This window comes from Haemaphysalis longicornis, unplaced genomic scaffold (genome assembly GCF_048455015.1).
Source record: "Haemaphysalis longicornis isolate Haplotype H1 unplaced genomic scaffold, Haemaphysalis longicornis Haplotype H1 scaffold_1, whole genome shotgun sequence".
NCBI lineage: Eukaryota > Metazoa > Arthropoda > Arachnida > Ixodida > Ixodidae > Haemaphysalis > Haemaphysalis longicornis.
In genome coordinates, this window is record NW_027526203.1 from 449123028 (window position 1) to 449136187 (window position 13160).

Here is a 13160-nt window from a genome sequence, read left to right on the forward strand (position 1 = left end):
ACCTACTGGTGCCGCTCGAGCTGAAAGCGGGAGGCATACGTTTTTTTTTAATCTTTTTTTGTGCTTATATGTCTCATCAAGCACGAAAAGTGGAAGCAAAAAGTGACCATCGTCGTCGTCGGCGTCAACAGGAAGGGTACCAAAAGGCACGTGGCCTCAATGGCGCGCACCGCGCAGTGGAGGAGCGCGGTGGTGCTCTGGTGCCGTTGCCGGGCTTTCGCTATCCTACACGTGAGCGCTCAAGTGCGCCTGGGCGTCGGCACCCCTCTGCAACCCCCTCCCGACGCCCCGGCCCTGGGCGTCGGCAGGATCCCCCCTCCCCCCCCAAGCTACACCAGCTCTTGCCCCCGTGATGGCCCCTCAAGACAAAATCCTGCCGACGCCCATGGCCCGGGCGTCCTCTACTTCGGGACGCCTGGGTACATGCTCTGTGCCGAGAGGTCCGAACTGGTCAGCCGGCCCACCCACTGCTCGTACGTGGGACGGCATGCGTAGGGTGTGAGTGATGGGGATTGATGGCATTCCCATCCCAGATGTTACAGGGTGCTGGGCTGGGGAAGAAGTTGCAGGTGCTGTAGATATCATCGGTAGAGTGCAGTAGCGGTCCCAGAGATTGGTTTTGGGGGGGGGGGGGGGGGGGGGGGATTTTTTTGTGTGGGGGGGGGGGGGGGGGGGGGGGGCGAATAACACCCGCTCCTCTCTTTTCGCCAGTTCTGCGGAGGAGGTGATAACCATGCCGGCGTGTGCGCGTATGTGGTGTAACCCGCTTGCGCACAAATCACTTAGCGACACAGTGGTTTTTGTCTTCCCGTAGGCGGTGCAACGGCTGACTCGAGCCCGCATTTCTGACGGTCGCAACACGTTTGCGACTTCGCACAAGTGGGATTTAACCTCGCTCAAGTGGAATGCTTTGAAAAAAAAAAAATAAGAAGCTGAGGACCTCTTTGGGGAGGGGGGGGGGGGGCGAAGGGGGCGATCGCCCCCCTTGGGACCGCCACTGGTAGAGTGGGCATAGGAGTTAGTCTGGAGGCGGCGCAGTGTGGTCGCGTTATCTCGGGAAATGTGGGAGTGGGGCTGTTGACCTCACTGTTTCGTCTGTTTGCGTGAGTGTGTGTGTGTGTGGGGGGGGGCCGGGGGTCTTGTGTTCAGGGGATATGCGAATAAGTGAGAATCTGGGGGGAATTCTTGAGTATATTGAGGGCGAGGGGTCATACGAGAACGTAATGATTGTGGCGTATTCGCTATCGTTTGTTGTATGGCTGCTAGGGCGATGGCAATTCCTCCAGCGGCGTCTGCTATGGTGGCGCATCATCTCGTGGAGACCGTGAGTTCGTTGCCCTGGTGGTTGATCACCGCGTCTGTGAGCGCGGGCTTGAGGGGGTAGCGGCCGGCACCCGACTAATGCGTCGTGGGGTTGGCTGCGAGCTTCTTGTCCGGAATGTCGATCCCTGCTTTGCGACCTGGGTATAGGAGCAAATGGTTCCGGAACAAATGGTCCCGGAACTTATGGCCCGGAACGTATGGTCCAGGTACTTATGACCCTGGAACAAATTGTCCCTTAACAAATGGTCCCGGCCACCTCTTCGGGCAAAAAACTCCACGTAAGCTCTCTGTTTAAATCTGTTGCATCTTGCTGGAGTGCAGTATCGCCTACTCTAAAAAAACTGGCAGTAAACGATCCGTTCATTTTAGTTAGTTACGTTATTACACATAGTTGTAAGAGGCTACAAATTATTCAGTGAGTACATAAATAAAGGTAAAAAATCTGTTCACCAAGGACATAGCCACGGGCGGGAGTGGGGAATTTGGGGATTCAAACCTCTCCCCCCCACCCCCCCCCCCCCGCCTTTATTTTTTCCTCGGCAGCGTGTATGCGGGTGCTAGTGTTCCTTTCGGCAAAACTTACGGCCCCGCTGTTCAAGATGACATTCCGCTTTTTTATGTTCCTCTTGGCAGTGTTACCATGAGATCGAAAAAAAATTCCCGAGTCATTCTTCACGAGCGATAGCGGCGTTCGATCCCTTTTGTGAGGAATGGCACAAGAAGAGAGGCCTGCAGGAAATCTGCAGGAATTCAGAAAATTATCTACTAATGCTTAGCATTCTCACGTCGCCTGCATTATGGCAAGTGTTTTAAACCATATTTGGCTATGAGTAACCAATTATTCTGGGTGGTTATTTTGTTGTTGTAAAAGTTTTGTTTCTTTCTTTTGACCGATGACATACATTTACTTAATTACAGCGATTAAGTGCATTAACTTCACCGAAAATTTATTTTCCCGCACATGCGAGTCGTAGTGCATGGTTGGTCCGTTGTCGCGATTTTTATTCGTTGTTCTTGTGTTCTTTGCCGGCCTTTTGATTTTTGTGTACCTTCTTTCGAGGGTGTATAAAATTGATATTTTTGATCTGGTAAGTTCACTTTTTATAATTGCTTTAGTTTCTTTATTTTTGTAGTATTTGGTTTTTCACATCCCGTTCAACCAGTTAAAGGGACACTGAAGTGAATTTGTCAAGCTCCCGTTTTTGCTTGCACTGCGTAGACTGGCTCAAATTAGCACACTTTTCATCGTTTATCCGGTTGACAAATCGGTAATTATTTACAAAGCGCGAAATAAGAAAAACTACCATGCGCGGTTTGCGGCGGCCGCACCAACTAAGCTGTGACGTTGGGACAAGGGGGCACCGTGATTGAACGATGATCAAGGTTAACAATCAAACAAGTTTCGGTTTCGGTTTCGGTTCTGTAAAACAACATGTTTGACATCCGATGGCGTCGTTGGATAGGCATTCTCAATATCCCAGTAATCGTAGTACCGCGCTTCTGCCATGTTGTCGGCTGTAAAATGCATAAGATAAGCCTCCCAGGACGGCTTGGAATCGTAGCATTCACTAGCCGAGGCCTACGCAGTGCATGAAAGCCCTCCGCGTCCCCGCAGACGCACAAATGCATGCGCTTTTCCCCCATATTTGGAGCTTGCCTCACTCGTGCCTGTATCGTAAAAAGCGTGTTCGCACCAGGCCAAGGGTCTGTTGATTCTGGCCTGTGCCCACTGCCCGCAAGCAGTCGGTGCTTATGGCAACAGCACGCCAACGAGAACTCGCTAGCGCGCCAGTGCCAGGCTGCGCGAGTTCTGCGGACTAGTTCGTGGAGCAGTAAACGTTGCGGCCCAAAAAAAGGTGAACTCAGTATAGAAAACATCGGCGAAAATCGAAAAAGTTACCTTACTAAAAAAAAAAAAAAAAAAAGCTTGTACCCGCGGGGATTTGAACTTGTGACGGGCAAAACACTTGCGATGATGTGAGATATATCCTATAGCGCTCCAGACCACACGGCCACGGGCGAGAGCGCTCCCGTCGATGGAAATATAAACTATATAATGTATAGCCAGTTTACATTTTTATTTAGTTTTAGTGTTTCAAGCAGCTTAGGTGACTATTTGTTGTATTGCGCTCGTGAAGTAAGCGTCCCCCGAGTTTCCACAATAGCTCACGTCTAGCAATTGCATTTCTTAGACGGAAAAGCGTTCGCAGATGCGTAGTCGTGCTGCTGACCGCTGTGCTTGTTCGCCCAGCGCAAAAAAGTGCTTCCCGCACCCTAATTTACGCTGTACGGTAAAAATATCAGTTGATTTTATTTTCTTAGTACCTATATTGACTTCGCTGACTCTTCTACCCCTTCAAGAGGCCTTATATTTTCCTACTGGCGTACCAGTCAGCGAAGCGTCGCATGTGCGCTTGTGCAGCGCTTGTGTGAAGCGACCTTGACTTGGAGCTAGATACAGAGTACAAACTAACGAAGTAAAGGGAAGCACATTCTTCCATTCACAAACGTGTTGTGGCTTAGTTTCAACTGATCGAGCAAATTGCAATGACCCGTCGGCGGCCGGCGGACTAAACGTTGGGCCGACTGACTCGGTCGCGGAAGGTCGGCGAGCCGTGCAGTAGCGCAGCCAATTGCCAGCTCCTCTCCTGCTGACGTCACACGAAAACGCCAAAGAAAGTGGGCGAGAGTGCAGAGAGGAGGACAGCATTTTCGAATCGATTTTTCTACTAAATAAATTCGCGTACACGCGCTCAGAGTGGTCGAAACAGGGCCTAGGGACTCCGGACTACAATTTGCGCTCGTAATCCCGCATTGTTTACAAATCACTTCAGTGTCCCTTTAACTCCATTTTCGCTATTATAATTAGTAAATGCGTTATTTCCCCCAATTATGCAATTTTGTGCAAATGCAGGGCGTTACACGATTGGACCGTTTTCCGCTTTAGGTGTTTTTTATTCGTATTTCCGCCGTTCCTCTCCGGCTTTTTTTTTATTTTAGTCTTCGCTTTTTCATTATTCTTATTTATTCCTTCTATCTCTATTTCGTTATTTCGCTTATGTAAAATTTTCATTTTTTCCATTTCTAATTTTTGGTTTACCAAAATACTGTTATACCAATTATATTCACTACCACTAAAAACGAATAAATGTGTTACTTCCACGAATTATGCATTTTTGTGCAAATGCAAGTGCATGGCGTAACACGGTTGGCCTGTTTTCGGCATTTCTTATTTGTGTTCTCACCCTTCTTTTCCGGGCTTTTTATCGTATTCTTCGTTTCTTTGTAAATGTTGCATTTTTTTCTTTAGAAGTTTGCGTAATAGTTTTTTCTCCCGCACAAAACATTGTGCACAAATACAAACATAAATATAAATACACTGATTCCCACCCCTCCTTCCCGCATACAGGCGCTCATGCATAGGTCCAGTAGTGGTGGGACCATTTCTTACTACTTTGAAGTTGGGAGGAACCAGTTGTTCTGGGACCATTTGTTCCGTAACCATTTTTTCCGCAACCGGGTCCTCGCGGCTTCTGCTACTAGACTAGAGCCACTAAATAAGCTACGCTTAAGCCTTTATTTAGTGGCGCTACACTAGACAATACCACCGACTAGTGCACTGTATTTGAGGGGAGAGCATTTTTGGCACCGTTTGAAACTCTGCCGTCATAATGTCCCGTGACAGCACCTGGTGACGTCGCTTTGCTGGTTTGCCGCTTGTTTCGGCGAGGCGAACGGCCGCCGGACCAGAGTTGAAAGCGAGTATGCGGAACTTGGTGTGCTCGCGTTTCCGTCCAAGCGCCCCTTGCTCGCTCGTCCGCAGTGTTGCTCCAGAACATTGTACCCGCCGCGGTGGCTCAGTGGCTAAGGCGTTCTGCTGCTGAGCACGAGGTCGCGGGTTCGATTCCCGGCCGTGGCGGCCGCTTTTCTGATGGAGGCGAAAAGCAAAAACGCCCGTGTGTACGAAATTTCGGCGCACATTAAATATCCCCAGGTGGCCAAAATTAATCCGGACTCCTCCACTACGGCGCGCCTCGTTGCGTCGGCGAGTTAAAATCTACGATCAATCTTCAAAACATCGTCTGTCTGCAGTGAGCCATTTTTAGTGCACTAGTTAAGCTGAATCGATGCTGGGGGAACTGCTCAAGTGTCGCGACATATGTGAGGGAACCGCGTTGTTTGTTGATGTAACAAAGTTGAAGTCTATGCTATTATAGTGTGCTATATATACAACGATTTTTTTTATCCTATCTGAGTTCGTTCAACGTTACAGCTGCTTACATAAATTTGAATTTACTTGTGGGGTTGTGGCCTTTCTCAGTTGGGTTGCTGTATTTCGCTCATCCTTTCAAGGTGTACGATGTTCTGCAGGTAACACATGTTTAATTTGTTCTAAATCACCTCGGTACGGGCATTTGTCCTTTCTTACACTCCTGCTCTCCTACGCTTTCTTGGGTCAAAATAGTGTGAGCCAAAATCTGCACAAACCACAAGGGGACCGCAAAATCCCTTCCTTGTTTGTTATTGCCAGAAGATGTTGTGGTGGTGGTGCAAGGAGGTTGCCCTGCAAAAGTGCTTTTCGACGAAGTGGTATAGTTTGCAGAGCACCAAAGCTTTGCAAGAAAGAAGAAGGCTTAGAAGGCCCTTGCACACCAAAGCATGCCAGGCAATTACCAGATTGAACAGAAACGGGGCATATGACAAGCATGGGAAGGTATCATAACTTAATTAGTGAAACATTACGTCTTTCGTAGTTGGGTTTTGTTAGTTAACGAACGGTGTTTGGTTTAATCGGACATACATACGTGAAGCGGACGTTTATTTTTCTCCCATATTCCACTATATTTTTGTTGCGTGGATCAACTCGTCTCACAGTGCACCGTCATTCTTTCCTGGGGCTGTGAACTCTGAGACAGTGTGTGATGATCCAACACGGCTAGTGGAGTCCTTCTGCTGAGAAGAATGTGTAGAACTCATGTGTACTGGCTAGACAAAAAGCTGACGGCCAGCTAGTACTGCAGGTACACTTAGTAAATTGTGTCCTCTTTTGGAGTGCAACAGAATTGCACAAAACAATATTTTGATAGTAAAGAGAATGAACAGAACTGTGCTTGTAAAACAGAAGTAGGGCTGAAGGTAGTTCCTATGAAGGGGTGTTGACATGAGGGTGAAATGACGTGTACACCTCTGTGCTCTGTGTACCAAGTGAGACCTTTTTAAGCCAGCTAAGTTATGTATCCCTCAAAGAAGAAGGGATCCCGTGCTGTGGCTGCAGAAACGTAGGTCGCCTTGTCGAGGAATGCCTTCTAGGCTTTAGTGATGTTCTCTTTACAGGCCGGCGGGCTGTGATCTGTGGAAAGCCAGGGGACGCAATAAAATCACTCCACCCTTACATGGTTGTGTCGCCCTGGAGTCCTGAATATTGCTTCACTGTTGGCATGACCGCAAAGCTAACATGATGCTTGCCTTTTTTTTCCATCAGTGCGCGATTCAGTGGCTGAAAAATTCAACGAAATAGCCTGATGGCTTCGGCATGCATGTACAATTCGTAGCATACGACCGTATGTTTTGCGCACCCTGAATAGTTGTTATATACCATTGTGGCATGCTGGCCAACTGACGGTACATTGTAATGAAGCCCACAAAAGCAAAAATTGTGAAAGGACACATTCATGTACAACAAGTGCACGTATACGCATGCATCTGCAGCTCAAGCCACTAAGCTGTGTGTTAATTAGCTATGCAGAAAGGCTGTGTAATGAATGGGCATATGTTTGTTTAAGTTTTATTTGAAAAAAAAATATTACGTCAGCTCATAGAACACAGCCAGCAAGTGTGCTAGCCAGTGATACAACGCAATGCCATTTTTTACTGGCACGTACAAAGTAATCGCAGTGAAGTTTACGGCAATATATCAAGTATGTAAAGTATCAATTTGGTCTATCTCGATTGAACAGAATTGTGGCACCTATACTTCTTTGGCGGCATCATGTGGCATCCGTTTATTATTATTATTACTTTTTTTTCACTATTCGTCTTGACATCCTATACAAGCCCTTCCGTCTGCTCATCTCAAACTACCCAAACAGGATACTGGATTTTGTTTGGGTTGTTTGGATGGGGAAACTGCCCGTAGGATCCAGACGAGCACCACTTCCCTTGCCTCACTTGGCTTCACCTCAGATTTCCAACGCAATACCCCGCAGAATTCCCTTCAGGCACCCACGTCCACATCGTCATCCGGTGTGCTCACAACCCAGCCGTCCCACCTCTTCCCTCTCTTCCTCGCCCTCCCCGAGCTGCGAGTGGACCTGACGACCAGCACTAAACCTGAACGCCAGCACCTTCTGGTCTCCGGGGCAGAGACCACCAAGTCATCACCAGAGCTCCTGGGCTGAGGAGCTATACCCACTTCTTAGCTACGTGAAGCCCTTCGCTACTACTTATACTGTTCGTCTCATTCCATGTTTAAGTGGATATTTTAGCTTTTCTAAAAAACTTGGCTATGTGCACTGAATTTTTTTTAAAGTAATGTTAATTAAAATTACTTTAAAAAAAATTTCAGTGCACAGCACACTCATCTCTTTTTCGTCCCCTGTGCTTTAGTTCTTCGCTTGGCAAGAGTACTCGCCTCACTGATCTTGAGTGGAAGCCATGGGTTGTGGCTTCTATGTTTTGTGTCTATCCTTGCCATAGAGACAGTCTTTGCTGACAAAACGTACCACACAGAAAACCATATCCAGGCCCTTTGAGGAAGAAAACAACAGCTTACCTGAATATAATGAGTTGTAGACATGTACAACAACCGCGTCCAATCAATATGCTGTAATTTTAGTATAATATAATATAATATAATATAATATAATATAATATAATATAATATAATATAATATAATATAATATAATATAATATAATATAATATAATATAATATAATGTGATATAATATAATATAATATAGTAGTAGTATAATTATTAGTGAAACAGAAACAAGGACAAACGGAACACCACTGGCGGCGCTAAATTTGCTGTATTTGCTAAGCGCTAGTATTAAACCAAGAGTATAAAACATAGGTATATTAGACCTTTTTGGTAAGATGACATGTCATCACCCCGCAACAAAGGGTAAACCAATAGTAATCATCATCAGCATCATCATCATTTACGGCCTTAACTGATTTCAGTCATGACTCCGCCCTGCAATTTCTACGTCTGCCTTGTCAGAAGTGTCACCTCGTGTCTCCATCGATTACACTGAAATTGAGTCTTTTTTAAGTGATTAAAGGGTTTAAAGTGCAGCCACTACCTATCCAGGGCAGCCACTTTACCGACAAATAGGTCAGACTGTTTAGTTTACATCATCAGGTTGAATTTCAGGGGCTTGCCATTTCTTCCTTTGAAGAAGCTTATTCAACCTTGAAGGCTTTCTCTCGATTGTTAGTGAGTTCAACTATTAGTACTGGTAAGGAGTTCCATTTGCGCACAAGTAATGCAAAAAAAACTTTCAAATAGTAACGAATACTTGCATCACTATGAAGTTTTCTGTGTGGAGGTGTAGAACCGGGTATCTATAAAATGACTGTTTTCGAATTCCCCAACATGTTGAAATTTTCTTTGCCCACGTAAGCTAAATTTTCTTGACCAAAATACCAACAAATGCGTTTTAAAATAGGTAGAACCCATTTCTGCAGGGAGAACTCAGGCTATCGAAGTTTCACGGCAGAACAAGCGTACGTACCACAAAAAAAATGTACTTTTGGGGCTTGAGATACTCTAGTTTTTTTTTTTTTCAGTCTTGTGTTGTGCTTTAAAAAGTAATTTTAACTTTCTTTATAAAAGTAATTAAAGAAAACTGGATGCTACTACTATTTATTTTATTTATGGTATACCGACAGTCTGCTGTTTTTTTTACTTTCTCCGAAGTTTTAACCCTCAGGTAAAGCACAAGGTGCCTGCTACTGGGAATGACTAATGATGTTATGAAAGCTTGGGACAGTAATGATGAAAAGCAAGCTAGGCTATCGAGGACATCGCTGATTTCTTTATGTTTGTGTTGCGTTGTGAAATAAGTGATGCTCCAAAATACTAAATTAACTACCATAACATAACTTGAAATTATGGATCAGTTTATTTCGGTGTCGTTTGAATGCGTGCAAAAATTGCTTTCTTCAATTTTAGCAATCAAACGAGGCTTCTTTGCACAGCGTTGATGTCATGCAAAAAAGACAACCCGAAGGTAGCTCTTTCATGATTGATGATTGATTGATCAAAACGTCAAACTTGACGCTGCCTATTGACGCCACCAGAGACTGTTATGTGAAGTTATGACGTCAGAGATTCAGAAGGTGCCGAACATAGAGTTTCGAAACTCTATGGTGCCGAAAATGCTCTCCCGTATTTGAGGGACGTGGAGGTGGGGGACGGAGGTTTTTCGCACTTGATATCACCCCCACTGCTCTCTGCGCATGCGCCCTGAGGGCACGTCGTCTGCTTCCAGGCCGCCGCTTCTCGTGCCGCGGCATGGAGGAAATGTGCCGCGGCCACGAAATAAAACGGATGGGCGCGGCACGCCGCTCGTCCAAACGCGCCGTCGGCAGCGAGAAGCATTGCCGCCGCATATCCGATCGCGACGAAAAAAAGTTCGAACATGCAGCGCACAGCTTAGTGACGAACAGCTGGTTTGACGATTAGTGTCGTATTTGGATATGCGCCGGCTGTGGCTATAGGCTAAACGACGCAAGCATGGGCTTTCATCGCGATAGGGTTGATTGATTGTGGGGTTTAACGCGCCGACGCAACGCAGGCGACGAGGCGCGCCGTAGTGGAGGGCTCCGGATTAATTTTGACCACCTGGGGATCTTTATCGTGCGCCGAAATCTCGTACACACGGGCGTTTTTGCTTTTCGCCTCCATCAGAAAAGCGGCCGCCGCGGCCGGGAATCGAACCCACGACCTCGTGCTCAGCAGCGCAACGCCTTAGCCACTGAGCCACCGCGGCGGGTAACGATATGGTCGCTGGATACCATTGACGCCCTTGTCTGTGTACATATCCTTGTAGCGCGTGCATCAGAAACCGACTCCACTATGCAATTACGACATCGTTTGTGGAATTTATGCGCTTTGATGTATTTTGATGTATTTTATGTGCTTCCTGCTTTGTTGGAAACGATGCTAGTCTCGTGTTGCTTAGTTTTTTTTGTTGCCCCTCCTGCCTGGGCCTAAATAGTGGCCTGCTGAACAAACAAACAAACAAACAAACAAACAAACAAACAAACAAACAAACAAACAAACAAACAAACAAACAAACAAACAAACAAACAAACAAACAAACAAACAAACAAACAAACAAACAAACAAGCAAACAAACAAAAAATAAATAAATAAATAAATAAATAAATAAATAAATAACATAGATATTGATAAATAATTGTTATGAAATGCAAAACCCGAATGAAAGGTAAACGTATACTGCACGTGCACGCAAACGTATACGGCAGGGTTCAAGATCTTGTGCGTTTTTCTCGATCGCCATGACCGCATTCTTTTTTTTTTTTTTTCATTCAGCCAAGAAAGGTGCTTGTGGGAAGCGAAATAATTTTGTTGTTGTTGGCAAGATTCACTTCATCCCGCGGTTGTTTTTCGGCTCCTTGTTTTTCGGCCACCAGGAAGCATGCGGCACCAATTAACGCGAACGCTCTTAAGCTGGCGCGTCCACACACCGCACAACGAGTGTTTACGTCGTAAATTTGGAGTTGCCAAGAGCACCGCAGTTATAAAAAATAATATACGTGCTGCTATGTTGTAAACAAAATACTGAGGGGTCTTAAGCAATTCTTTTTGGTTCAGGCACTCATTGCGCCGGATTATGCTAATCAATAACAAAATGCTTGAATGACAAAGGATGGCTGCTTATAGCCCAGGATTCATGAACTATACATTTATTTTAAAAATGTATTTGCACAAGCCTATGATGTGGCGTCTGATAGTGCATTTCAATGATCAGATGTCATGAAATTGATGATTACCTAATTTCATTTTTCCTAATTTCGTACGTATAGGGTACGAAAGCAGGGTTTCGAAAACTCAAACAATGCATAGTGCGAGCTGTTTGATGGATCCTGAAATCTCCAACCAGAAAAAAAATTCTGCAAGGGTTAAATTGCCCAATAAATTTAATTGATATCACGAGAGGGTGATTTTACCAGATACATTTTATTTTTCGATGTCGCATTTCTTGCAGTACATTTATTTACTAGAAAAAAGCTTGCGAAATGATTTCCCAAGCCAGTTTAGCCCCTTGTACTCATCAAGAAAATCTGAAAAAAAAAAGAAAGTGAGGCGTCCAGCGGGCTAACTTGTTGACAAAAAAAGTTCACACATTTGCATGAGTACAATGCAGGTACACCCCACATGTGTATGACCTCTGCAGAAGCACGACCAATGCTTACAATATCCACATGACAAAATAATGGTACTCACAGCAAACAAGAAATCCTGAAAAATACAAAAAACACCACAAATGAAACCTGACATAACATACAAAATATTAAAAAGACAGAAGCAATGCACCATTATTTAGGATATTACAATAGACAGCTGCTTCTACTTACTCTCTCACCAAAACGCCAATCCACTATGTTTCTAGGGGCATGTAGACCTTCTTTAGTGACACCACAACATCGCCTACACTGAAAGCCCGCTTGTTCAACCTATCAGAACTGCCTCTCTAGTGTGACGGCAGTTTCTCGGAAACCGGAGCGTTGCACCAAAATTTGACAGATAAAACTGCAAAGAGCTAAGCACGGCACATATTCATTACATGGGGCAAATAAGGCCAGTTTTTTTTTTTTTTTTTTCATTATACATATGTGGGTCGAGTGTATGCAAATGTATCACAACAGTAAGCTGCTTCTGTTGATTCACAAATTACTAAACCAGAAGAGCCACGGGCATGTGGATTTGTCTCTGAGTAACTCCATGACACTGACCACTCCTAAAACGTGCATGTTGAGCAACTTATCAGAACTCCCTATTATACAACACACGTGTAAAGAACAAATTCATCAAATAAAAACAGGAGAAGTAAAACCAAGCATACATCCCTTTCAAATGACAATACCGTGCGTGCATCGTGGAGTAGGTTTCTTAAGCACACGCTACCAGGATGTGGTGGACAGCCAAGGACATCCATGGTATCAAGCGACCATTGTAATGAAAGCTAGGGGTTTTCACCAATTTTTCACCAATTAATCGGTTCAACTCACGTGAGCGCATTAAAGCAGAAACCAAGCTCCCCCAAACTCTACCTTAGATTATCTCACGCTGTAGCCCCAAAACATAACAGCCAGCTCGTATAATGCCATAATTAAAACCACACGCTTGAAGTGGCAATGACGAGAGGCTCCGGCTTCGCTTCTTTCAGAAATAGCAACACTAAGCACGCGTTCCAGCCTCGATATGCCGGCCACATCTACTACGCGAGGGTCTGTTTAACGCCCCGTCTGGACAACCACACACATCGATGATATATTGTCGTAAAATTCAAGAACATAAATGATTTTGACTCTTTCGTGTGGAAGTCCCCATAGCAAAAGAAAAAAAAAAAGGACTTCGAACTCGAAATGTAGTTTTTGGCACCAACCGATTAACCAATCAATTAATTATTGTTGCCCGATGATTAATCACAATAATTTTTATCGATGCCCAGCCCGACAAAACTCATGCCAGCGCCGCTTAGCCTAGCCACAGCCAGCGCATATCGAAATTTGACACTATGCGCTGCTGAGCACGAGGTCGCGGGTTCGATTCCCGGCCGCGGCGGCCGCTTTTCTGATGGAG